A 27,878-nucleotide genomic window follows, 5' to 3' on the forward strand; every position below is an offset into this window, starting at 1 on the left:
ATCTGATGAAGTCCTTAATTCCATTTGTTTAGATATGGATGGGTAATGGAAAGGCATTTATCCAGATGTGTTTGGACTCCAATTCCAATTAGGACCAGGTAGCAAGGGAAGATCAGAGAATGTGGTTAGTGGGTGGGAGGAGATTGTTCCAGTGATGTTTGGTGGCCTACAGATTCCCTAGCACTGTGTGCAAGAACATAAAACCCACATAAGTTCACCTTGAACCCAACGCTGGCTAGATGTGCATGATGCACAACATCTGATGAGTACCACTGATTTTCTGCTCTTAGCCCAACAATTCTCAATTTTGCTTAAATTTAGGGGACTATGCCAGAATTTACAATCCATTCTCCATATGGGCAAAGATCAATATAAGGAAAGGGGTTCTTTAACTGGCTTATTCAGATGTTGTTGTCACCACTCCCCGTGAGTGCTTGGCCATTGTGTTTGTGTCTACTAATGTCAAAATTAGCTCCTACATGACCAACATGAAGGAGGGGGTTTATTTTACCCCTTCCTTGCTGATTATTTTTAAGCACATGACAAACCTACCCTCACGATGTGTTGAAGGCATGGGGATATTTGTAGTGAGCTGCTGAACTTCTAGACTGAAAGGTCCCAGGTTCAAATCCTGGGAGTGGAGTGAGTGCCCGCTGTTAGCTCCAGCTCCTGCCAACCTAGCAGTTCGAAAATATGCCAATGTGAGTAGATCAATACGTACCGCTCCGGCGGGAAGGTAACAGCACTCCATGAAGTCATGCCAGCCACATGACCTTGGAGGTGTCTACGGACAACGCCGGCTTTTCGGCTTAGAAATGGAGATGACACCAACCCCCAGAGTCGGACATGACTGGACTTAACATCAGGGGAAACCTTTACCTTTACCTTTTTTTTTTAACTAGACAAGTATGAATGGCTGCTATTGGGGAATGGCATTCAGTCTATATAAAATTCTAGGATAAGTCATATGTTGAGCACTTCACACTTGGTTTCATCAATGAGTTTCCTAGTCCTTCAAAGGCTATGTGTACATCTGACATAGCTGGTGCAAGAATGAAGGATTCTGTGGATGTGAGATGGTGTGAAAAGAAAGTGTGAAAATTCGGTATTCTGGACAAAGCCTTTTGGGCAACAGTGCTTCAAATATAGAAACCTCCCCAAACAAGATCAGACTGTCACCTTCTTTTTTGGTTTTTAGATATATGGTTACGACTTAGGGATGTAAAAAAATATTATTACTTTTTCATCCTCAATGAGAAAGGCTGTTTTGATACTTAAGAAACCTCATTGAAAAACACTAAGCAATAGCAAAAAGTCTAGTGACTCTTTTTTAAAAATAATAATAAAATAAATCATTTTTGTTACAAGCATTGTAATTTGCAATACATATCTTTTTGCAAAATGTTACTTTTGGGACACCCTCTCCCCCCCCCCCCCCCCGGTCTGTGCAAACTATGTTCACAAAAAATTATCACAATGAAAAAAGTTAGAAATTATGCAAATATTTTTCCTAATCTTGCCTTGTGGGTGAGAACAATATGAAAATATATTTACATCTCAAGACAGCTTGCTTTCTACAGGACTTACTTTATTTTAACCTTGTTAGTTCTAGTTCTCTTTTAGTTTGAATTCCTTTTTTTTCTTTTTTGAAAAAAATATTTTAATTGAGGAGATTGCAAACTATTGAGGGCTCTTGACAGTCACTGCAGAAGGTATCTGAATTGCAATGAGGAGGAAGAGGAGGAAGCCCCAAACAATCTATTCCTGTGCATGTTGTTGTTACCATTCAAAAGCATTATTTATTTAAAAGATTTGGAACACAATAATATCTAGAGATCCTCTAGAGACGAAGTCATACATATGCTCTGTGTTTCAGTCCAAACTTTGAAAAGTATATTGGAATTTTTAAAACAGTTTTGAAAATGTTCTGGTCTCGACTTAAATCTGGAGCAAATCTACATTTTGCTGATATAAAAGCTACCAGATGCCACTGCAAAGTTGCTCTACCACCTCTTTCTTGGAATAAGGATCCCTCTTGTTTATACCATTGCTGACATTTTCTGAAATGTTAAATATCTCTTGTTAATTTCAGTTAAAGAATTATGGTAATAGTTACATTATTTGTTACCCTAGTTGGCACACGACTTCCAATTTCACCTCCAAGTTGTACTTTCCAGTTTTATTTTTAAGGAGTCTAATGAGACCTGAACATTTGCTTTATATTTCTTCATTGTATCACATAATAAAAGGTATCATCTTACTATTCTTTGTGGGGTATTTCAAGCACGCTTCACTGCTCTTCTTCCTTTCTATTCACTTGCAACATTTCGGCTGCTTAACTAGATTTTCTCTTTTGTAATGCTCAGTGTTAGCTTGCATCTTTTTTTTTATTCCGGGAGCTATTAATTCAGTGTTATGGTTCATTATTCCTATTAATCACTGAGGCATTATTAAATCAGTGTACATTCATTATATGGTGCAAACAGAAATAATTTTGGGATGGCAAAGGAGACAAGCTACAATATCTTCATTTAGACTTAATTGTCTGTGTCTCTTCCATATGCAATGTACAATATACAATCACCTCAAACAAGCCAACTTACTTTTAAAAAATACAGTTGATCCTCCACATTTGCAGGTTTAACTTTTCTGGATTTGATTATTCATAGATTTGATTATTATGAACTTTCTAGGAACCATTGGTCTCCCAGTGCAATCTGAAGTTGGTCATAAAGTAGTATTATAGGATCTCTGTGGTCAACTTCTGTTGCCCTGGAGGATCTACAGATTTCTATAGATGTGTTCCCTTAAGTTAAAAAAGTACTTTTTTATTCACATTTTTTTCACTTTTGGATGGGGCATGTGCCGCTAACCTGGGCAAATATGGAGACCTGACTGTAGAGATTCTATTATTGATACTGCTGCTTCTAGAGGAAAAAGCTATTGAAGCGTGAAAGAATAAAATTTTAAAAATGTTATTTGATCACTTTCTAAATGAGTTATATAACATAATGTTACAGGTTGATTTACAGAGTTCTGCTCATTCTATACATCTTTCATCCCTGGATTCCTTACATCTAGAAGTGCTCCAATCATGAAGTGTAGGAAGAAAAAAAAATCAAAAAGGCAAAAGGTGTTCAGTTATAACAGAAGTGGAGGAGCCAGTTTGGGGTTTCCTTTGAAACTTAGTTGGTTCTCGGAGTATCTGTTGACCATGTTCCTCTTGCATTCAGAAGGATTTCTGGGAATGTTAGGACAACTGGGGACTTTAACACATGAAAGAGACTGATCAGCATTGAAGCAGGGCCATCACTAATGAAGGACTCTATTATATGATATGTGTGCACCCCACTGTTGATTCTCCTCCCGCTCATGTTTAATCAATCCCTGTTTATTGTTGCCCATCAATAGCTATGAATCCTGAAAGGCTCCCATCACCTTGTGAGACGGGTCTCTTCTCATGCAATGCCAGCATGCTGGTACTGAAATGATGTCAGAGGGGAGAATTCCCCTTCTCTTTCACTCTCCCCCTTGTTATTCCTAAGTTGTTTATTTAAAATTTTAGGGTAGTATTTACCTTTTTAAAAACAAAAAAACAAAAAACATGATTGGAACTGAGAAGGAGATAGTATTATCAGATTATGTGGATGTATGATTGTAGGACCATAGCTTGGTGAATTTGCATGACTCCATGATTGGAGAGGGGTGCAATAACAAAAGTGCTTATGGTGGTATGCATCCAGTATTGGTGACCATGCAACTGTCATGGAATAGCAATACTGAGAAAACTCAGTGAGCTGGAATGGAAACCAGTGGGCCTGAGTTGCCCTCTTTTGTTGTAAAAAATTCTATATTCATTGCAGCCTTGACTTGAACACCATTCATCTTACCACTTCCCCATGGAGATAATGCAACGGACTTAAATTGCATTATTGTTCCATCAATGAGGGAGATCTACACAACTATATTGGTAAGTTGCAGGCAAGAATACAAATAAAACATCAGCAGTTGCAATTTGATGTTAGGCCTTCATAAGAATCATATTTGTTGGAACACTCAAATTTATTCTTGTACAAAATGTCTCTCTTTTGTGTGTGGATTGTAGGATTTTTTCTTATCTCTCAATACTTACATGTGAGTACTGTAAATCCATAAAAACTGCCTAGTAAGTTTGTATTAGTGAAGACACTACCATGTTTTCCTCAGTGCCAAAGATTATGGTGTGTTAACTTGTAAGACTGATTTATTATGTTCCAATTTTATATGCCGTTTGAGAAACTTTATAATATGTAGGTGGCTACTTAACATTTCTTTTGAAAATGAATAAAGGTTTCTTATAATGTACTCTAAAATGAATACAAATATTGTTTGCCTCTGTAAACCAATTCCCCCTATAATGAATGCATTTGGAAGCCATAGAGTGTTTAAACAAAGGATCAACCTCCATTCTTCCAAATGTCAACAAAATCTCTGATGAGAAAATGATTAACTCCTATATCATGATTTCTGTCAAAGCCAACTAGCAATTAGAGGACAGGGCAAAACTGAAGTATAAAACTATTCCAAAAGGCAGTATGAATTTCATGCTCCGTCGCCTTCTTTGTATGAACATGTTTCAAATATATTTAAGGTTCTACATGAACACCCTTATCCTATTATTCTTTTGGTAATAAAAATAAATCACAGTTGATATGCATTGGTTCTCTATACTGATATTCAATCACAGCAAGGACTAAAGTCAGTGGCATTTTGTTAGGGGGGAACTGTGGTAGGAAGTAGGAACATTTTCCCTTACAAATGATGGTACGTCCCACTTCTCAATCAAAAATCAGCATCCAAAGAGACCAAGAAATAAATCTATTTCCAGTTCTCACTTTCTGGTTTCATGAGGATGGGGGAAATTGAAGACGTTTGGGTTTTCTGATTTACAAAGTTAAGAACATGGCCATACAGCCTGAAAGACTCACAACAGTCCAGTAATTCCGGCCATGAAAGCCTTTGACAATACAAAGTTAAGTCGCTTCTCCCTGTGGATTTTTCGTTTTACCCAAGGAAATTTTTTTAGTGGATTTGAAAGTTTAGACTGCCAAAAGGGACTTGTGAGCCTTATGCATCCCATGTGTTCACTCCACACCCAGCATATGCTTTTGGTGTGTAGAGTGGCAGCAATCTATTATTAGAAGACAAAACTGTGTGCCATCTGTCCATCTCTCAACCTTCTAAGCCAGCTTGCTCCCTTAAGGTGCAATGGCAGACAGTGTCCTGTCAACCATTGAAATGATGGTCTCATTGGTTTTTGTACATGGGACAGGGATAGGACACAGTCTTCTTCTTTGCTTCTGGTAGTAAAATCTCTTAGAAAAAAATCTCAGAGAATTGTCAGCTGCCCCACAGCAACATCACATTAGGTGTCATAAAGAGCCAAAACTGGATGATTGATACAGAAATATAGAAAGGTGAAATTTATCCTGGCTCAGAAAGGAATTGCAAATCTTACTGTAGGATCAATCTAGAAGTCACTACGATGGCATCTTCTATACTGCCAAATAAGAAGCAGGCTTCTCGGGAAATAATATTTCCCTGAGGAATGTCATATCTGAATTAGTTCCATGTCGAGACAAAACAAAAACCCAACTATGAGAACTTTCTCCCATTTCCTGCACCTGTGCTAAGCACTATCAAAGAGTACACAATAAGAGTTGTGCAAGTCTTTGTGGACAGTAAGTTAAACATGAGCAGACAATGCGATGCAGTGGCAAAAAAAGCCAATGGGATTTTGGTCTGCATAAATAGGAGTATAGTGTCTAGATGCCGGGAAGTCATGCTACCCCTCTATTCTGCCTTGGTCAGACCACACCTGGAATACTGTGTCCAATTGAAGGGAGATGTTGACAAGCTGGAAGGTGTCCTGAGGAGGGTGACTAAAATGATCAAGGGTCTGGAGAACAAGTCCTATGAAGAGTGGCTTAAAAAGCTGGGCATGTTTAGAAGAGAAGGCTAAGAGGAGACAGGATAGCCATGTATAAATATGTGAGGGGAAGTCATAGGGAGGAGGGAGCAAGATTGTTTTCTGCTGCCCTGCAGACTAGGACACGGAACAATGGCTTCAAACTACAGGAAAGGAGATTCCACCTGAACACCAGGAAGAACTTCCTCACTGTGAGGGCTGTTCGGCAGTGGAACTCTCTCCCCGGGGCCGTGGTGGAGGCTCCTTCTTTGGAGGCTTTTAAGCAGAGGCTGGATGGCCATCTTTTGGGTGTGCTTTGAGTGCGATTTTCCTGCTTCTTGGCATGGGGTTGGACTGGATGTCCCATGAGGTCTCTTCCAACTCTATGATATTATGATTCTATGAATCTAAGATCTGGCACAAGACCTTGCCATCCCAGCACTCTGCATCTATGGTGACTGTCAAGATGTCCAGAGAAACTCATAAGCAAACCATGTGTGCATACATACCTTCCAAGAATTGGTATCAGGAGCATCTTGCTCCTGTTTGTGAAAAAAAGACATCATGACTATCAGCTACTGACAAGTTAATTTGCCATGAATTTCTCTAATCTAGCTTCAAAATAAAGTTGGTAGAGATTTAATACTTAAATAATTTCGTTATCAAAGGAAGTACAGTAGAGTCTCACTTATCCAAGCTAAACGGGCCAGCAGAAGCTTGGATAAGTGAATATCTTGGATAATAAGGAGGGATTAAGGAAAAGCCTATTAAACATCAAATTAGGTTATGATTTTACAAATTAAGCACCAAAACATCATGTTTTACAACAAATTTGACAAAAAAGCTGTTCAATACACAGTAATGTTATGTTGTAATTACTGTATTTACGAATTTAGCACCAAAATATCATGATATATTGAAAATATTGACTACAAAAATGGCTTGGATAATCCAGAAACTTGGATAAGCGAGGCTTGGATAAGTGAGACTCTACTGTAGTAGATAATTTTAGTAGTTTTTGTAGTTTTCTTCTAATTGTGAAAAAGTCTGGAATTTGTAGTTTTAACAGAAAATAAACCATGAATCGTGAATAGTCTTCAAAAAGTAAAATTGTAATATGCTGCTGTCCACATCAAAAATGCTGAATGTATGTGCTAAATTCACATATACAGTAGAGTCTCACTTATCCAACATAAAAGGGCCGGCAGAATGTTGGATAAGCGAATACGTTGGATAATAAGGAGGCATTAAGGAAAAGCCTATTAAACATCAAATTAGGTTATGATTTTACAAATGAAGCACCAAAACATCATGTTAGACCACAAATTTGGCAGAAAAGGTAGTTCAATACGCAGTAATGCTATGTAGTAATTACTGTATTTATGAATTTAGCACCAAAATATCATGATATATTGAAAACATTGACTACAAAAATGCGTTGGATAATCCAGAACGTTGGATAAGCGAGTGTTGGATAAGTGAGACTCTACTGTATCTGCAGAATAAGATCCAAACTGCAAAGATTCTGAGGGATTCTCCTCATCAGGGTTTCCCAACACTCAAAAAAAAACAAACCCACGCTTCAACCATTTTTGACATTTTGTGAAAGTTTTCCCATCCCTACAAATCAGTGCTTGTGGAAGTTAATTTTATAGTCTGAAGAAGAGCTATTTCACTGTGCATTGAAAACCAAGGTCTATCTCTTATTCCTCTGCACATCAGTCCCTGAACTATATATGAACTTCAACAAGCTAATTTGCTTTTAAACAGGTACCAAAGAAAAAGGGGGAAATGCTTACCAATCCCGCATGCTGAAGACTATGAAGGAATGAGTGTTGTTCTTCCTCCTCCTTTCTGACCTTTAAAAGACCACAAATTTATGCTATTAAATGGTGCACATTGTCGAGCACTGCTTAAGGCATCTGGTGCTCACTCAAAGCACAGCAGTTGCAGCCTAAACGTTGTATAGTTTCTTCAATTTCATGCTCAGAGAATAAAGGTTAAATGTACCTTTTATATGAAACATACATCACACTGTGACAAATAGGAAAGTTTATTAAATGCAGATCGACTGGGGAAGCTGCATGTAGGGCTTAAAATATTTAATCAGATGGCGTGGGAGAGGGGTGGTGGTATGGGAAGATTTCACAGTGCAAGTCACATTGGTTTATGCCTCCAAGGTTCATGCCACTGTGTAGCTCCCGTTGTGTCAAAAATAGCACATGGTCACAAATAATGAATGAGCCTGTGAACGTTTTTTTAAAATGTAATAAAGCAATTTCAGTTAAGCTTGATTTATATTTATTTTTCTTTTGACACTTCTCTATTTCATTACCACCTGTTTTCAGCAGTTTTTCTACACAACAGACAGCATGATCTAACCTAAGTCAGGAACCTTTCCATACCCACTGATTTTCAAAAGCAGCAATTTTAATAGGTACTTAACGCTTCCAATATCAAGGTGGTGGCTTTCAAATGTGCCAATCTTTGGCTATAATATACTCAAAGAACTGCAATGATCAATAGCTTATAAGAATTTTTATCTTTAAAAATATTTTTGAAGTATAGAGCATTCCATTCCAATCTGAACATGATTTCCAGTTGATTTCTATGGGAAGGTGCCAAGTGATTGCATTCAATCTCACTTTGATTAACTTGACCATACATTGGATTCTGTGGAAGTGAGCAAGTAACTTTTTCTGCTGATATATCTGAAAAGTTAGTTGTATTCTCTTATCTGGTGTGAGTTGAGTGCCTTTGTGAACTAAGCTTAAAAATTTGCTGTTGCTACTAGATAAATGCTTAGCACAAGGGCTTACCTTGCTAAAAGCTGTAACATCATGCGGACGGTGGCAGGAACATTACTCCATTTCCAGCAGAAATGCCAGAATGACTGCTGGGAAATGGTGGTATTAATCTTCAAATTGGAAAACTATTCTGTTAACTTGTACACATTCTCAGGTTGGAAATTACCCAGCTATTTCTCAGTCTCCAGATGGAAGAAAGAAGAAAATGGGTAGAACTGGATATGGGTCTGGAGGTAAAATAGGGCCCAAGTATTATCCTCCTCTTTCTTTGAGGTGGACATTATAAGATCCCAGTGTACAGATAACCACAGAACTTATCACACTTTAAAATTGGAGTCCCACAGAGGTCATCACATGACATAAAGGCACTTCCGGTGGGACTCCGTAGGGCTCCGTTTCCCCAGCACATGGAAACAGAGCCCTACACCCAAATCCAAACAGAGAAAAGCAACAAATAGTGGGAGAAAGTCGATGCAGTAAAGGTGTAGGATGGTTGGCCTTCTCAGAAGATGGGGAAAGATGGGAGGAAATGGGGTAAGATGGTTCTCTTTGCCTTCCTCTATTTCCTCCCCCCCCCCCCCAATTGTGGGATGAATGACAATTCATGGGATGAATCGTCATACATGCTCCCAGAATCACCATGGATCGTAGTGAATCTGGTGGTGCCTGATGTGGGGCGTGGGGAACCCATCTTCCCATGCCCTGCATCACCCAGCTTCCTCCCTATCTTATTCCACTGGGGGAAAGCGTATGCCGCCCGGCTTCCCCCATTGATCCCAACTCGGGAAGCCTACTGTATTGCTGTGGTGGTGACATACACTGGTTGCGCTTTAGTTTTGCAATGGAGCCCCCCCTCCCCCAGAAGTGGCAGTATGTTGTGCGATGGGGTCTGGCAAACTCCGTCACAAAACTAAACAAGAACCGGGGTTGCCACCAAAATTTACTCCATCTGATGAGGTTGGAAGTCTCATGTCTCCATCCCATGTATGCAGTCATGAAAGAGAAGTTTTTGTTTGAACTCTGCATTGCATTTTTTGTATTTCTGAAATTATGTTGTAGCTTATATTGGTACTTTTCTACCTAATATCATTTTGGATTTTTAAAAAATTAATAGCCAACTTGAAGAAAGATCTTATAAAACACATAGACTGTTTTCTTTTCCTTAGACAGAATCCAGGACTCAGTTCTGCACTTGGAGGCTCAGGTTTTGAAGGATGGCCAGGAGTATATTTTCTGTTAAAGCTAATGTGCCAGTTGAACCCCTTCCCAGTCATATCAAATTTGTTCATGGTGAGACATACCTTGATTACACCTCATTTGGATAACTCTAACATGCTCCATGGAGCCCCGGTGGAGAAGTGTGTTAAAGCACTGAGGTGCTGAACTTGCAGACCGAAAGGTTGCAGGTTCAAATCCCAGGAGCGGAATGAGCGCCTGCTGTTAGCTCCAGCTTCTGCCAACCTAGCAGTTCAAAAACATGCCAATGTGAGTAGATCAATAGGTACCGCTCCAACAGGAAGGTAACAGTACTCCATGCAGTCATGCTGGCCACATGACCTTGGAGGTGTCTACAGACAACGCCAGCTCTTCGGCTTAGAAATGGAGATGAGCACCAACCCCCAGAGTCAGACATAACTGGATTTAACATCAGCGGAAACCTTTACCTTTACCTTAACATGCTCCACGTGAGTGCACTTAGAATCTGTTTGGAAACTTCAATAGGTTCAAAATGTTAGACTGGGTCTTATTATAGTTGGTATATAACCCATTTTTGAAACAGATTCACTAGATACTAGTCAATTTCCAGGCATGATTCAAAGTGCTGTTTGTGATGTCTCATGCTCTATACACCACAGGGCCAGACTACATGAAAGCCAATATTTCTCCAGAGCAACTTCCTGAAATCTTCAATCGTTGCAGAGCGGCTTTTTAAAAGTCCCATGACTCTCACAGGAGACATGAGAGAGACCCTTCTCACTGACTGCACTTAAACTATGGAGTTTCCTCCCAAAGGAGGCTCCATGTCACCCCCCGCCCCTCTCTCTCTTTATGATGGCCAACAAATAACTTTTTGTTTAATCAGGCCCTTATTGTTTAAATAGTTGGGGCAGAAGAATGCTGTTGATACTGCCAAAATTTTCCTTGTTTTATGCACACACCACAATATGTATGTGTAAGGGGAGGGGTGAAGAATAAGGACTCCAAAGACTGGGAAAAAAGATGGGGTTGCATACAGCTAAGGGTTATTCTGAAGTTGGATGCAACCAGTGGCCTTTTAATTTCTCATGACTTGTATGTAAGAATGCATATTTATTATATTTACATATGTTAGCTATACATCTGTTTTGCTCAATCACATTTTTGTCAATGACAAACTAGGAGAACTTCATTGGTGAATCATGTACAATGAGAAAAAGAAAAATCAGATTTGGGTCATTAGAATTTGCTCCACATGGAAGTAACGACAGGCCTATTTTGTCCAGCAGGAGTGTGCTATATTAAGTGTCTAATTAAATATATTGGCAGATATGCACAATGCATCATGAGAAGTACATAAAGAGGAAGAACACGGTACTACATCTGCATGTTGATGAAAAGAACAATCTTTCTTCTAATATTGCTTGTCCCATCCATTTAAGCTGAAGATTGTGATGCTGGTTGTTAACTGCTTTCTTATGGCCTATTTAATTGTTTAATTTTTGGAAATCATTATTAGGTCTGAAGCACTAACAAGCAGTTACTATGTTTTTTCTCCCCCTCATGAGTAAACTTTGCAGTCTGAACTCATTGTGTTTAATGATACAAATGTAGTTCATTTACAGTTTAATTTCTAGTCATTGCTGAGGGATTTTCATTTTAGTGTTTCCTCGCCATTTAATGCAGGCTTTCAAATATGTTGTTCAAAATGGTCATTTTGCTTCCCACTGATGCTGCACCATTCCAGCATTGTTCTCCTACTATCAAAGCTCTCCAAGGTCACACGAGCTTGCTAATCTGTGCAATCCACATTGCAGTCTGTTCGTGGAGCTTGACAGAAAGCCATGAACTCAGCATTTGTAGTGATGCTGGTCACAATATTACAAAATATTTAGATATAATGCACTGTGGATCTGTGTGGATCATAGGGTAAAGGTTTCCCCTGACGTTAAGTCCAGTCATATCTGACTCTAGGGGTTGGTGCTCATCTCCATTTCTAAGCCGAAGAGCCAGCGTTGTCTGTAGACACCTCCAAGGTCATGTGGCTGGCATGACTGCATGGAGCACTGTTACCTTCCTGCCAGAGCGATACCTATTGATCTACTCACATTGGCATGTTTTCGAACTGCTAGGTTGGCAGGAGCTGGAGCTAACAGCGGCAGCTCACGCCACTCCTGGGGTTTGAACCTGGGACCTTTCGGTCTCCAGCTCAGTGCTTTAACGCACTTCGCCACCGGGGCGAAGTGCATTAAAGATCATAGATTTACATAGATTTGGTATAAAAGTCAAGTTCTTGATCATCTCGCTCCTCTGGACTTTTCAGAGCCCAAAGAACCAGGATCACTGTGGACGTTGACCCCCAGGACTGCAAAAGCAATCGCGGGAGTCAATCCCCACAGGGCTGTCATCTGCATAGATCTTGCCCTTACCTTAAGGTCTGGATTTTTTCAGATGTTTAGCTTATCTGAAGCAAACTGGAGTATTCCCGTTTTCTCCAGATTAATTTGATTTTACCTGAGGCATCATTTGGATGCCTCAGTTAAAACTGAAACAGGTGTCGGATTAAAGGCTTGTCGGGAAGGGTCCGAAAAGAAGCACCCACCACTCTACTATCTCTGTCATGGTGCCACTTCTGACTTTTTTGAATGACTAGCTGGGAACATCATGGTGGCAGTAGCTCTTTGGTGCCTCCCATCAAACTAGAAGAGGTCAGTGCTTCTTTTAAAAAAAAGCTTAGCCCTGAAAGAATCTAAAAGAAGCACTGACCTCTTCTAGTTTGATGGGAGGCACCAAAGAGCTACTGTTGCCATGATGTTCCCAGCTAGTCATTCAAAAAAAGTCAGAAGCTTTTTTTAAAAAACAACAAGAGTTAAGGGCCCGGGCTGTGGCGCAGGCTGGAGAGCAAGCCAGCTGCAACCAGCTGCAATGAATCACTCTGACCAGGAGGTCATGAGTTCGAGGCCCACTCGGAGCCTATGTTTGTCTTGTCTTTGTTCTATGTTAAAAGGCATTGAATGTTTGCCTATATGTGTAATGTGATCTGCCCTGAGTCCCCTTCGGGGTGAGAAAGGCGGAATATAAATGATGTAAATAATTAAGGTATAGTACCTTACATATATCCATGGATAAGTCAACTCAGGTTTCTTTGACTCTGGTGTTATACATATTCAGTAGAGCCATTAAATTAAGGAATTTGCATAGTTGTTGACCCATTATTCAGCAGTTGATTCAATGGCTCCATCATCTAGTTGAGTTCCTGGACAAAGCCTTTGGTGCTGACTGTGTCATTTAAAAAATCGTTAGGGAACACATTGGATTAAAATATAAATACTCATCTTTCAGATTTTTTATTTAAAATTTGGAATTTTTTGAACTACAATGGATTTTGATCTCTTGTATTAGTATAAACTTTAGGTGAGAACCTACTAGAGTGAGTAGCTTTTCAAAATGGTTTATGATCATTGTTCAGATAAAATTTAAGGATGGAGTTGACAAAACAAGTCAAGGGTTGAGATTAATTTAAGTCAGCTGAGCTCTGATTTATTACTTTATGTTGAATTAAGATCTAATCTTGCCCCCACATCTTTGGACAAAGAGCTTGCATTTGTTTTAGGCTTGCAGTGATTGAATTCCCTAATGCTTTTTATAGCTTTAATGTTCAACAACACTTCAGGAACTGAATGCTTTTAACTTTAGAGGCCAACATGAACATATCCATCTGAGATGAGCAATCAATATATAATTCATTGGTTCTGAATTGCCTTCTCTGCCACTTCAGATAACTGAAAGATATATAATAGAGTTGCTGTTTCTTCTTGTATGGCATATCTCTTTTAATCTATGGGCAAATAGGCTTTACAGGCATTTTGTCTAACTACAAAGCCAATGAAACTTGTTATGTTAGCGGATCAAAACTGACTGCATTCCATGGGCAGTGATCACTTTTTTAAAAAAAGCTTTTGATTGGAATTTCTATTTCAGTTATAACTGATTTGGGATCTAACCCATTACCTGTTTAGGTGTATGCCAAAGAGTGTTTCTACTGGGTGAGTACATCTAAACTATAAATAGTACATATGACAGGTATGTTTTTGAGATCTGGGAACTCCATGGACACTACTGGTTGTGGACAAAGTGGCAAAGATGGAGGATATGTTCCCATTGCTTACTAGGGTTGTGCAATCTGGCTAAACCTCATTCTGTTTTCGGTGTCTGGATTTTGGTGGCCCCATATCCATTTTTTGGGAGGCTCCCAAATTCTGGCAGGCAAAATTACATTTTTTGATCTGGCAGCCGAAAGATCTGTTTTTGCTCCGGGAAGATCTGGCCCTTTGGCGGCAATGGGAGACTTCCCAGACTCCTCTTCCCATCATTTTTTCTCTCCTCATACTGTATCTTTTAACTAGACCAGGTTTTAAGGCATCAGACTTAAGAAACTACACTTTCTGGGATCTTTTCTCCTTATATCCTTCAATAACACTTTGGTTTAAGGCATCAGACTTAAGAAACCGTATTTCCTGTCATCGTTTCTTCTCAGATTCTTCAATAACACCTGAGTTAAGGCAGCAGAATTAAGAACCCTCATTTCTCCTCAACACCCCTTCAATGAAACTGAGTTAAGGCATCCTTTTAAAACACATTTCAGGGGGAGCCACACCACCTGAAGGAGTATTAGCCATTCTACCTCTTCATTGTATGGTGGCTTTAGAAATAGCAAGAAGATACATTTACCCCACATTTGAAGTTTGCATTATGTGAAGTGCACCATCAGATGCAGTTTCTTAAGTGTGTAGAAAATAAACACATATTTATTTATTGCTATTTGAGTCATTAAACAAGGCAAGCAATACAGAGCTGCAAGAATTTAGATCACCAGCAGACTGGAGCACGACCAGTTTCTCTCATTAGCCTGCTTGCAACAGAAAAATGGAGGCCCAGCTTGGCTAAACACACATTATGATTTTCTTCTGTTCTGTTTGGTTCAACAGGCAGGGCTCACAAGGAAACCCCAGTGCAGGTGTCTGGCTGCCTCTCTGTGCTCCATGTATAGCCGAATGAAACTGAATGTAGCCATGGTCAGCAGCTGCATGGTCTGTTGTGGCCAAAAAAATAAAATAAAAATGGTGGTTGCGTTCATGCTATTATGGCTGTCCAAAAGAGCCGGAACAGCCAGAGCTTGTTTTGCAAAAACTGATCCGTGCATAGCCCTATTGGTTACTCAAGCTCTTGTTCTATTTCTAATCTTTTTTTTTTAAATAACCACACGATTATGCTTTCTTTGCAACATCATTCTTTAGAACATCTAGAGGCAGTACAAATAGCAATGTTTATTCTTACCTTGAGACAATTTTCATTCCATTCAGTGTGACTTTATGATCAGCTTCTAGCAGACATTGACATCGAGTCTTGCTAGAATACCTAGATATAGATGCACCCTAGGGTGCACTTTCATTTGTGCTTATATTTTTAAACCTTTTAACCCATCAGCAGCAGTTATGAGTCTAGTCTAAAAAAGGTAACATTTCTCAAGTTGTACTCATTATCTTATCCCATCTGTCAGTCAGTGGCCCAAAGAAAGTAAGTCTGTAAATAACTCAGCATGATGAAGGAGCCGTTTAGAGCCATGCTAAAGCCACTCTGTTATATAGGAACTAAACCCATTTTCAGCAAGCCTCCTATGCCATGCTCAATGTTCGATGTTCCACACTGTAAATACGTGTTGGCATTTTTGTGCTATTTGATGTGAAGAAACATGTTATGGTTGAGTGTTAAGTGCACTGGGCTGGGCTGTGGCGCAGGCTGGTGAGCAGCCTGCTGCAATAAATCACTCTGACCATGAGGTCATGAGTTCGAGGCCAACCCGTGGCGGGGTGAGCACCCGTCAATGAAAAAATAAAAAATAGCCCCTTCTCGTTGCTGACCTAGCAACCTGAAAGATAGTTGCATCTATCAAGTAGGAAATAAGGTACCACTTATAAAGTGGGGAGGCAAATTTAACTAATTTACGACGTTGGAATGAGGAAGTGCCATCACAGTGGATGATGAAGCAGCTGCTCCCCCCTGTGGCCAGAATCGAACATCCCCTCAGGAGAAGGTTAAATTGCCTCTGCGTCTGTCTCTGTCTCGGTTCTATGTGTATATGGGCATTGAATGTTTGCCCTATATGTATATAATGTGATCCGCCCTGAGTCCCCTTCGGGGTGAGAAGGGCAAAATATAAATACTGTAAATAAAAATAAATAAATAAATAAATGATGAAAAGTTCCAGATTCGATGGTATTCTTCATTTTATTCCTCCCAGTTGATCATGGCCAAAGAATCTTAGTTCTCCCGATAGCAGTTTCTGGTCTGATAAGCAAGAGGGAACATTTGATTATTTATTTTCAATCATTACCTGTTTTCCTGTTCATTTCATTTGTATAGTGAAACAGTGCTATTCTGCTATTAAAATGTGAACATTAATTGTTCTAAAAAGATATACTAGCAATTAAAGTCTTGCCTAGTTTGCTGGAGTAGAAACTGAAATCGGAGTAACTAAGACAAGCTATTTGAGAGACATTTCATAGGCGATTTAGCATTCGTCTCCCAGGCACAATGAGCAATAAGAAGGAACATGGGCAACCTGTAAACAGTTTTTGCTGAACAGGATTTGTGAGTCAATATGAAACACGAATCTTGGTCATGGGACATTACTGGATAATAGACCACTCTAATAAGTGTGGAACCTTCCACTTCCTGCTAATTACAGAAAAGCAATGCCTTTGGAGCACTAAAGGGCTCTGGTGTGGAAGCAAACAATGAATGATTTCTTAATAAAAGTGTATCACTATTTACTAGAGTGTAATATTGTTAATGAAACAACTAGATCACTTATTTTCTCCATGAATTAATATCAGCAAAGATAGAGAAACCTGTTTCAGAAAGCAGTATATATGATGTTTTTCATTAGAGGGAAAACCCACAATAAATTGCAAGTCTGTAGGACCTAATTGTCTTAAAAACAGCAAAGCCATGCCTGCTCACTCTTTTAATTGGCACTTGCTAGTTTAGCAGCTGATATTATTCAGCAGGATTATGTGGGCCTGTTCAGTGCAGCTGCATGCATTTTTCTGTGGGATCAAGGATCAGAGCTTCATCCACTGTTACAGGAAAAATCAGCTTTGAAAAACCCCAAAGTGAAGAAGCTTTGTGATAGTGGTGAGGTCTAACTTCAGAAAACCAGGTGACAGAAGGATCCAACTTGAATGTCTTGACCAGAGATGCCATTGAGAGTGCCCACTTCCTCCAAAATGCAAGCAGTTGCAAGGAGGCATGTTAAGGTGGGGGAATATAGAGCTGAGACTAACATCTCTACCATCTCCCTTCTTTCTAAGGCAGACACATAATTTATATGTCCATGTTTCCTCTTCTAAATGCATCTGGTGGATTGTGGTAGGAAGAAAAAACTATAATGGAGACTAGAGGGAAATAAATTGACAACATGAACAGTGAGGCCCCTTTCTGGGTCATTGCCTATCGCTAAATTATGCTATATTGCTTCCTTGACATCCATCACATATGTGGGCCCACAACATAATGGCCAGAATCTTGCTAATGTCACACACATGTGTACATTCCCTTATATGGCTGTACTTTTTATTGTGTAACGATATAGTCAGTCCATGATTGTGTGAAAGAAGAGTTCCACAAGTATGGCATATGCCTAAATCCTATGATTAATCTTAACTAAAGTTATCAAATTAATTTTTTTTACTTACCATTTGATAACTGAATTAATAGACATGTTCTAGTTGAGACTAACCAAAAGGATTTCAACCATGCAATATTTGTATTTCAAACAAATAATCATATCAGCAATACATCATTAAATTAGCTACAGTATAATTGGAAGGTATCCATATGTGACATGCTGTGGTAGGCAAGTTTATACAGTGAAAATGAAAAACTAAGGAGGCACATTGGCAGATGCACCACTGATATTATATAGTGTGGTATTTAGCAGAAGAGTGGTAAGTACATGAGTGTAGCCTTACACCACACAAACACAATTTAAGGTCTCAACCAATATCTGTCTTGAGACCCTTACATTTTTGAACAGTGCACCACCTTTTCCTTTTTAGGCTCAAAATCAATACACCCTAAAACAGCAATCTGCCTCCAGTCACCATGTGAGATTGACTCTGAAGATCTAAGCATGAGTTATTACCAAGTCAGGGCTTTTTCATTTAAATTTCTCAGAGTTTTCCAGTTGCGTGGGCATGTTATCACTTGCTATATAAGGTGAAAAACTACATGGGACTATAAGCTTGAATTTTATGTGATTTCAAGTTTTTGAGGCATAGAGAAACACCAGGATTTTTGTTGATGGGAAAATGATGGAGACACTGTGGTTCCAGTCTAGACTGAGAGCTCTACAGCTTGTTTTTGTGAAGGCAATGACCAGCCATACATACTTACTCATTTTAAGCTTATCTGCATTTTGAGTTTTGATGTCTTAAGCTCTGTACACAATGGGACTTTATTTATTTATTTATTTCAAACATTTATATTCCGCCCTTCTCACCCCGAAGGGAACTCAGGGCGGAGCACAACATATATATAAATGCCAGAACATAAAATAAACTATAAATATACATAAACACTAAAATCAGTTATCTTCACATTAAAACAATTATTTAAAACCATCATTTGTTCCCTTTCTTACAGAAATTGTAGCATCCCCCAGTTTAGAACAAGTCCCCCCAGTTTTCAATAAAGGGGCCCCTGGTGGCACAGTGTGTTAAAGCGTTGAGCTGCTGAACTTGCGGACCAAAAGGTCCCAGGTTCAAATCCTGCTGTTAGCCCCAGCTCCTGCCAACCTAGCAGTTCGAAAACATGCAAATGTGAGTAGATCAATAGGTACCGCTCCGGCGGGAAGGTAACGGCTCTCCATGCAGTCATGCCGGCCACATGACCTTGGAGATGTCTATGGACAACGCAGGCTCTTTGGCCTAGAAATGGAGATGAGCACCAACCCCCAGAGTTGGTCACAACTGGACTTAATGTCAGGGGAAACATTTACCTTTTAATAAATATAAAAGGTTAGATTCTGTATCAGGAGGTACATGCTGTAGCAGGCAGCCTCAGAGGTTGTGAGGTCTTCAACAATGCATTAATTCTACTGTGTATATGCACCCCTAGATATGCTTGCTCAGAAGTAAGTCACCAGCATGTTCCAACTTCTCTAAGGACCTTATCTCGATCCTCTCTCTCTCTCTCTCTCTCACACACACACACACACTGTCCTTTTGCCAGCATGTGTGGTGAAATGGCAGGCACAGTGAGACTTCCCCATCACATGGGGGGGAGCATTGCCTAATAGAGGCAGAAGTGTGCTGGCTCTATTAGTTGGGTGTGGGGCCTCTGCCTAAAGTTGAGGGACATCATATGATGGGCTGCATACCGGTCTATCCCTCAACTGGCTGGTAAGCATCCTTGGATGCTTAAATTGGTAAGTGTGATGAGGTCCTACGCCACGTCTCCTGGTGCTCCCCCAAACCTACCTTTTAAATGACATAGCTGTATATGTCATTGTAGAGTGGGAGGAGGGAATAAGAGAAATCAGGTACAGTTCTTATTCCTATAGCCAGATGCATCACAACAGACATCTAAGATGCCCAGGAAATTTGTGCAGATCGCAACCATGCAATGCATTCAACTATAGCAGTTGTTCTCAACCTGTGGGTCCCCATGTGTTTTGGCCTACAACTCCCAGAAATCACAGCCAGTTCACCAGCTATTAGGATTTATGGGAGTTGAAGCCCAAAAGATCTGGGGACCTCAGGTTGAGAACCACTGAACTGAAGGAAGACCTGGATATATCTGTTCTAAAACACAGCTATGACTGTTTTCTAGAGGTCATATGACTTCAAAATCTGGGTTTCGTGTTGGATTTTGATCATTGACTGGTTGGATAGAGAATTCTAATCTTGTGAAAGGGTCCAGCGTTATCCATTCTGGCAATTGTTTGCAACAAACAAGACTCTGATAGCTGCTTGTAATTTTCTCAGTAACTCATTTGTTTCAGTCACACTGACAACTCAAATCCAACAGAGCTTCCCCTTCTTCTCCCCCTCTCCCTCTTATCTTCCTTCCTTCACTTCCCACTCCCTCCTTCCAATTACTCCACATCTGTCTCCGTGCTTGCATTGATTCAGCCTCCTTGGATCTTACCAGTGTTTTAAAGGAACAGGTTCTTTCTAACTCCAGTGCAGGACCCTCCACTGTCTCCCCCTTACAAACCTCCATAGCAGGATTCTAGTTAAGTTTTTTAAAATATTAAGAAATCACACACAGGCACTAAACAGATTGTGGAACAGGTTTGCAATGAAAAATGAGACAGTCTTAAAGTTTTGAGTCATAAGTAATTTCCTTTCTTACTTCCTTTTTTCTTTTGCACAAATTCTGCATTAATGATTGTCAATTCCTTTCACATCTTTCCAATTTTAATCATATTTTATTAGCTTTTTGTTTTCTTTTATAGAATAGGTTTTTTTAAAAATTTTCCCTCAATACTTTTTCATGGTTGGATATTTTGTAGCTACACATGCACACCAAAACCCCATTGAGAGCACTTTAATTAATAAAAAAGAAACACTGTGTTAGGATGAAGCATGGCTGATGTAATATGTTGCTCAAATAAATTCTCCCATAAGTTTTATTACCTCAAGATTCAATTTTCTGCTAATTTAGATACCAGTACTTAATCCTGCCAAACCACAAGCCCATGAATAACATACACTTATCACATTCCTGCCATACCAATTTATTACAATGTGTCAGTTTAGAAAGAACAATATCAATTGGAGGCAGGTAGTCCCAGCTGAGAAACAAGTGTGCGTCATTAAAATTAAATTTTGTTTCTCTACCAAATTTTCCCTTTCAAAGACTTCTCCATTTCAGAGCTTGTCAGTGCACCATTTTGATATTGCGACACAGCCCAGCTACCACTTGGTGACTATGTTTTAATTTTTGTAAAATGATAGGATGTAAAACAAGACTTTTAAAGGAATAGTCACCACTAATTCCCTGACTTTTAAGCTGCTCATTCTATTCCAAATAGAGAATTTGTGTTGCATGAAATGTTTGAACTGTCTCGTTCAATCACAGAATCATAAAATCATACAGTTGGAACTAAAACCTTTCTCCCTTTTTCATCTCCATTTTATAATACAGGAGAGTGATGGGTTATAATGAAAGAGAGTACCTACGTTATTGCTGTATATGCATGTTTTTGACTAAGTTTCTGTGGGATCACTACTTGTGTTAAGGGAAAACACCTGGTCAGTTACAACTCATAGTTGGGTAATTAGAAAAATCAAGGCTAACAAGCTTGAACCACTCCCTGAATGGGGTATAACTTGGGGAAATGTTTGTAATGTTTTTTTGGACTTACTGAATCACCTGCTTCAGAACTTGCTGAGAGCCTACTATGAAGAAATCTCCAAAGAAGATGCATGAATTTAATGCAAAGAACTTTATGTGAGTTTTGTTGCTTCAGATGGACTGAGTTATTTTGAAGCTGGAGGTTTTGTGCTTTTGAAGCTGCTTGTTTAATTTTCTCCTTGACTCTGCTACTTAAGAGTAAATTTTGATTTTTCCATCTCCTTGGATTCCTCTGGACTCCTTTGCTCATTGTGGGATGCATAAAAGGGCTGGATAAGTCTGGACAGGACTGCATGCAGTTTATTTTTCCACAAACGCGTAACATATGTGACCTCTTCGCTTCATGGAAATCGATATTTCAAAGAGGATTCATTCCTTTTACTTATTGTTTCCATCACAATCCGGCCTCCTACCATGGCATACACAACTAAAGCACTCCCAAAAGATGGCCATTCAACATCTCTTTAAGCATCTACAAAGAGGGGGAATCCAAAGCTCTCCAAGGAATTATGGAAGACATTGCTCTGTTGAACAGATTTACAGTAAAGAACTTCATTCTAATGTTTAAGTGGAATCTCTGTTCATGCTCTGCAGTAGCAGAAAACTAGCTAAATTCAACTTCTACATGTTACCTCTCAATTTTCTCTCTTCTCCAGAGTGAACAGGTTCAGCTCCTCATAGAACTTGGTTTCCAGCCCATTGGTCATCTCAGTTGCTTTCCTCAGGATATGTTTCAGTTTACAAATATTCCAAGAATTGAACATAGTGTTCCTTGTAATAAGCCTACAGCCTGAGATAGAACTTGGGTAGGATGAGAGTTTCTGAGAAATTCAATAAAAATGAATGGGTGGATCCAGTCCATGTTGAACTTCACATTAATCTCAATTTTAATTGAATTGAATTGAACTTCACATGAATCTAACGAATACATAAGGTCATATCAACCCATATCCTAGAATGGGCCAAAAGCTTGGGCCCACATCCAGGTCTTCCGCTGCTTCCTAAAAGACATGAGTGAGGAGGCTTCCCTAATCTCCCTTGGCAAGGAGTTCCACAGCTACGGAGCTACCACCAAAAAAGCCCTGTCTCTCATCCCTGTCAACCACCTATGATGGCAGTGGGACCGAGAGCAGGGTCTCACTCGAAGATCTTAATCTGTGGGACGGCTCATAGGAGGAGATACGTTCGGAGAGGTAAGTTGGACCATAGCCTTTTAAGGTTTTGTAGGCTAAAGCCTACAGAATCATAGCTTGCAGATAGAACACATACTTTGCATGTGTAACACATTTCTTGTTTTTGCTTTTTACAAGACCATATTATGTGGTGTTTTGCATAGCCAGGAGAATGCAATTCTAAATATATGGATCTAAAACTGGATTTCATCTGGATTTATAGATGTAACACAGATTGGGCCTGATAATGCTGTAGGGTGCTGTTCTGAAGACATTAAAAGGCTCTGTATCTAACTTTTAATACATATATATTAATATTAATAATTTTAATGTTTCAATTTAAAAATAGATTTGGAACTGGCCACCACTGCTTACAGGTTTTCCTAGGCTCAGGCAGTCCATGGAAAGGGGTTGGCACTTACCATCACTGTCCACATTACAGCAATGACCATGGAGCATGAAATTGCTCCTGTTTGTCACTCATTGCCAGTGATGACACTTGCCAAAGAACCAGCATCACTTGAAGAGTGAAAGATCCCACCCTTTCTCTCCCCTCTCCAATCATCCTTGGTTTGGCACCACTGGGCACTGTGTACCCTCTCTGTGATGGCATGTTGCCTGGGCATGTGAAAACCCTCTTGCCATTTTAGCAGACTCCCCTGGAGCTGATCTGGAATACTTCACTCCAAATCAACCCTGGGGTATATGTGCCCAAAGAGAATGAAATAGACTGATGGAGCTTCCTTGTTCTCTCCTCCAACGTGAAACCACGTTGATGGTTTCAACCTACAGTTTGTTAAAAATTGGGGATGTTCCTTTGGTATGAGATAAGTGAAGTATATATTCAGTTTTATCATATGTATTTAATGTTTTGTTATAAGTGTTTTATTTATTTAACTTACTATATGTAATCATGTTTTATCAAGTCTTTTTGTTCGGTTTGGTACTGTGGTATGGCCTAAGGGCTAATCAATACATTTACTACTGCTATGAGGATTGGATTTGCTGGATTAATCCCTGATCCCTGCAGTAGGAGTATCTTCTTGCTTCCACTTATGGTCTGCATGGATCTGTGTAAAAAAAAAAGCCATTAAAATGTCAACAAAGATAGTCTCAGATTTCTCACACTGTTGTTCAAAGTAAATGAAAATACAATAGTCTTGCTTATCCAACATAAACGGGCTGCCAGAACATTGGATAATAAGGAAGGATTTAAGAAAAAGACCATTAAACGTCAAATTACGTTATTATTTTCCAAATTAAGCACCAAAACATCATGTTTTACAACAAGTCTGCCACTTGTTTGGGAGTGTGGCTGCACTTGTGTTGTTGCTGGGTGTGTTAGCCCGTTGCATGTGGCTGCCTAGAGAAACAGCTGTGGATCCAGGCTGGAGGCAGACTGTGTTGGATAATACAGAATGTTGGATGAGCGAAGGCTGGATAAGTGAGACTCTACTGTAGATAAAATTACCAGTGAAAATACCTGCTTAGAGTGAGATGGTATGACTACAACTGCATTCTTGGAAGCATTGCCATAATATTTTGAATAGGGTTGTTGTATGTCTTTCGGGCTGTGGGGCCATTTTTCCAGAAGTATTCTCTCCTGACGTTTCGCCCACATCTATGGTAGGCATCCTCAGAGGTTGTGAGGCAATTATTTTGAATAATTCTTTGGGATAGTGCCTTCATTTTTTCAGTTTTTAGCTTTCCTCATCCTAAAGGCTGTCTAGGTAGTATTACCACATTTGCATTTTTATATGTATCCAATTGTGTGTGTATGTGTGTGTAGCTGATTGGCACTTATCAAGTGTCTTTAGCCAAAAGCCACTGTATTCAGGAGTAATCAGGAAAAGCCAGTGGGGAAAGCACAAGAAGACAAATAAACACAGCCCCCCACCATCATCTTGATGAGCCCCAATTATCAGCATAAAAGAGCCTTCCATCACTTGGTACAGCTGCTGGCTGTTAAGGTAGCTTTGGGGGTTCAGACCAGGAAATTATATATTATTGCTGATTTGTAACCAAGTCAGCAAGGTAGGATTTGCACCATTATTGCCATTTCCAATCCATTTCAAAAATCGCAGTTCAAAGGCAAGTAGGATCAGAACTAAAACAATGATCAAATGCAAATTGCCTGTGTTTTATTATTATGAGAATCCAAACTGAACTGGGATATTCCTAAAGTCCTGAATCTGCTCCTGACCTATGGTTTCAGTTTAGTGCATTGTTACTTTTCAGTTGTACTTATTGCTTCTAAAAGTTCTGGTCCTAAATTTGGTCCCAATTAGCCTAAGCCTATTAAAACAATATAAATTATATAAATACTAGCTGTGCCCGGCCATGCGTTGCTGTGGCTGATGGGAATCATTTGTTGACCAGTTGGAATAGCAGTGAATAGCCTTGCAGTCTTAAAGTCTGGGTGTTTTCTCCTTACATTAATCCTTGTTTGGTGAGCTGGAATACAATGGAATAGGTTTGCTGCTTGGAACGGTGGGTACTTGCGTTGTAGGGAAATGGTTTTTTTTAGCCAATTTGAATGGCACTGAATAGCCTCGCTGTTTCAAAGACTGGCTGCTTTCTACATAGGGGCATCCTTTCTTGGACAGGCTGAATGAGACGAAGTAGCCTCATGGCTTGAAACCCTGAGGGTGTACTATGAAGGGGAAATCTTACTTGGTTAGGTTGAACAGCACTGAATAGCCTTGCTGTTTGGAAGCCTGGTTGTTTCCTGCCTGGGGGAATCCTTTGTTGGGAGGTCTTAGCTGGCCCTGTTGGTTTCCTTTCTGGAATTCCCATTTTCAGAGTGTTTTCTTTATGTAATGTCCTGATTTTAGAGATTATATTGTTGCTTCCTGCCTGGGGGAATCCTTTGTTGGGAGGTGTTAGCTGGCCCTGTTGGTTTCCTTTCTGGAATTCCCATTTTCAGAGTATTTTCTTTATGTAATGTCCTGATTTTAGAGATTATATTGTTGCTTCCTGCCTGGGGGAATCCTTTGTTGGGAGGTGTTAGCTGACCCTGTTGGTTTCCTTTCTGGAATTCCCATTTTCAGAGTGTTCCTCTTTATTTAATTTCCTGATTTTAGAGATTATATTGTTCTGTATTATTACACCACAGTAATTGTAGATATGATATTTGTTGCCTGAGACAACAGCCAGGTGGCCCCTCTTTTCAATCCCTGGAAGAGAGAGAGAGGCCCAGGCAGCTGAGGCTGGGAAGGGAGGGCCCTTGTCCGAAGAGGGGAAAAGGGGAGGGAGGCTTTAGGACCCTTTAGGACATGGCGGGGGGGGCTCTTCCCGGCCTTGCGGCCACCCCTGCCTCCACCTCTGGAGGCCTCCATTCAAACACCCCCCCCCAAAAAAAAAACCATTGTGGCCTGGTGGCCTCCCTCCTTGGGTCCGTGGTGCTTCCCGGCCTTGAGGCCACCCCTTGAGGCCTCTATCTCCAAAAGAAAAGAAATAGTTAAAAGAAAACAAACCTTGGGCCTTGCAGCCTCCTTTCAGCCTGGTGGGAGGCTGAGGTGGCTCTTCGGGGAGGGGGGGGGAAAGGTTCGGGCTCCGGCTCTTTCATGGCCGGGGCCGCCCTGAGGCCTGCGGGTTACGGAGGAGGCTGCGGTGTTCTTCACGGGGGGGGGCATTTCTGGAAGCCCCCCGCCTTCGCCTCTGCAGGTCTCAACATCCCAAAATCCCCCCCAAAAAAAACCTTGGGGCCTCGTGGCCTCCCTTCGGCTGGCGGGAGGCTGAGGTGGCTCTTGGGGGGGGGGGTTGTTTCACGCCTGCTCAGGCTCCGCCACGGCCCAACCGCATGGAGGCCCCTCCTCCAACCACCATGGGGCCTTCCAGCCAGGCTGCCGGCTGGGGTTTTAAGGCCCCGTGGAGGATTTTGACGGGATTTTTTATTGTATCAACCTAGAGGCGTGGATGGTGGGTTGTGCTGTCCAATTTCGAGGTTGGGGGTCCTTTCATTTTGCTGTTTTGCTCGGTGCTGCGATTCCATCACCCTTTTATATATATAGATTGAGCAAGTTCTCACTGATTCAGTGAGCCTACTCTAGTTGGGATAGACAATTGGACTGCAGCTAAAAGCTTCTAGATGAAGACATGGAGGGATTTTTATGAAGGGCTGAAATGCATACATCATCATCATTACTATTACAAGAAGTGTGTGCTTTCCACCTATGTAACCATGAAACCAACAGGAAACTGAAAGTTACTTGGGAAGGTTAAGAGCTCGAACACTGCTTCCATCCTAAATATCTTGGTGTCACCTTAGATCGAACACTAACATATAGGAAACACTGCATGAACACCAAGCACAAAATAGCTGCATTCAATGTCCTGAGGAAACTTACTGGCAGTGCATGGGTCGCAGACCCACAATTAATAAGAACATCAGCCCTGGCCTTGTCTTTCTCAACTGCTGAATATGCCTGTCCTGTCTGGCACAAGTCTGCCCACGCGAAGCAGGTGGACATAGCACTGAACGAAACATACAGAATAATCACAGGAGGCCTTAAACCAACACCTGTTGATAAACTCTACAAGTTAGCTGGCATTGCCCCTCCTGACGTGCGATGGGAAGTTGCTGCTAACGGTGAGAGAAATAAAGTCGAACATTGTGAAAGCCATCCACTGCATGATTATCAGCCTCCTCCTCCTAGACTCAAATCAAGGAAGGGCTTCATGAGAACCACCACTCCTCTTCATGTTCCCCCAGCAACAGCAAGAGTGTCCCTCTGGGCAGCTAAACCAGGCAATTCCAACTGGATGACCCCCCATGAGGGTCTGCTTCCAGGGGCAAACCAAGAATGGGCAACTTGGAAGTCCTGAAATAGACTCAGAAGTGGAGTGGGCAGATCTAAAGACAACTTGGCAAGATGGCACTACCTGGAGGAATCCTCCACCTTGTGTGACTGTGGAGCAGAACAAACAACTCTGCATATGTATGCTTGCCCACAATGCCCAGCCTCATGTACGGAGGAGGAGTTGTTTAAAGGTACAATGCGGTTGCTGTTGCCCGCTTTCGGTCTAAAACTATTTAGCTCTTGTGATTCCTTTATTTCATCACTTTTAAACTTATTTATTATGCAATGCTTTTGACACAAAATAAATAGATGATGATGATAATAATAATAATAATAATTAAAGAAAAATTGGCATATAAATCGTATTATTATTATTATTATTATTATTATTATTATTATTATTATTATTAATATTATTATTAGATTTATATGCAACTTTTTCTCTCTTATAGCCTCTTAAGCAGAGGCAGGCTGGCTGGCCATCTGTTGGGGGGTTCCTTGAATGTCATTTCCTGCTTCTCAGCAGGGG

At 40.4% G+C, this 27,878-nt stretch overlaps 1 long non-coding RNA gene across 2 annotated transcripts in view; it reads right to left on the reverse strand.

The window, feature by feature from the left end:
- LOC134295606 (uncharacterized) overlaps nucleotides 1–16,156 on the reverse strand; it is a 29,149-nt gene extending 12,993 nt beyond the window's left edge. The window contains exons 1-2 of one of the 2 annotated variants that reach the window (XR_010002235.1): nucleotides 15,289–16,156; nucleotides 7,747–7,806 (exon numbers count right to left, since the gene is read on the reverse strand). This is a non-coding gene — a long non-coding RNA (uncharacterized LOC134295606). Of the gene's footprint in view, nucleotides 1–7,746; nucleotides 7,910–15,288 lie in introns of those variants that run through there. The other variant, XR_010002234.1, reaches the window with a different exon arrangement.
- Nucleotides 16,157–27,878: the final 11,722 nt, after the last annotated feature.

This window comes from Anolis carolinensis, chromosome 1, assembly GCF_035594765.1.
Source record: "Anolis carolinensis isolate JA03-04 chromosome 1, rAnoCar3.1.pri, whole genome shotgun sequence".
Lineage (NCBI taxonomy): Eukaryota > Metazoa > Chordata > Lepidosauria > Squamata > Dactyloidae > Anolis > Anolis carolinensis.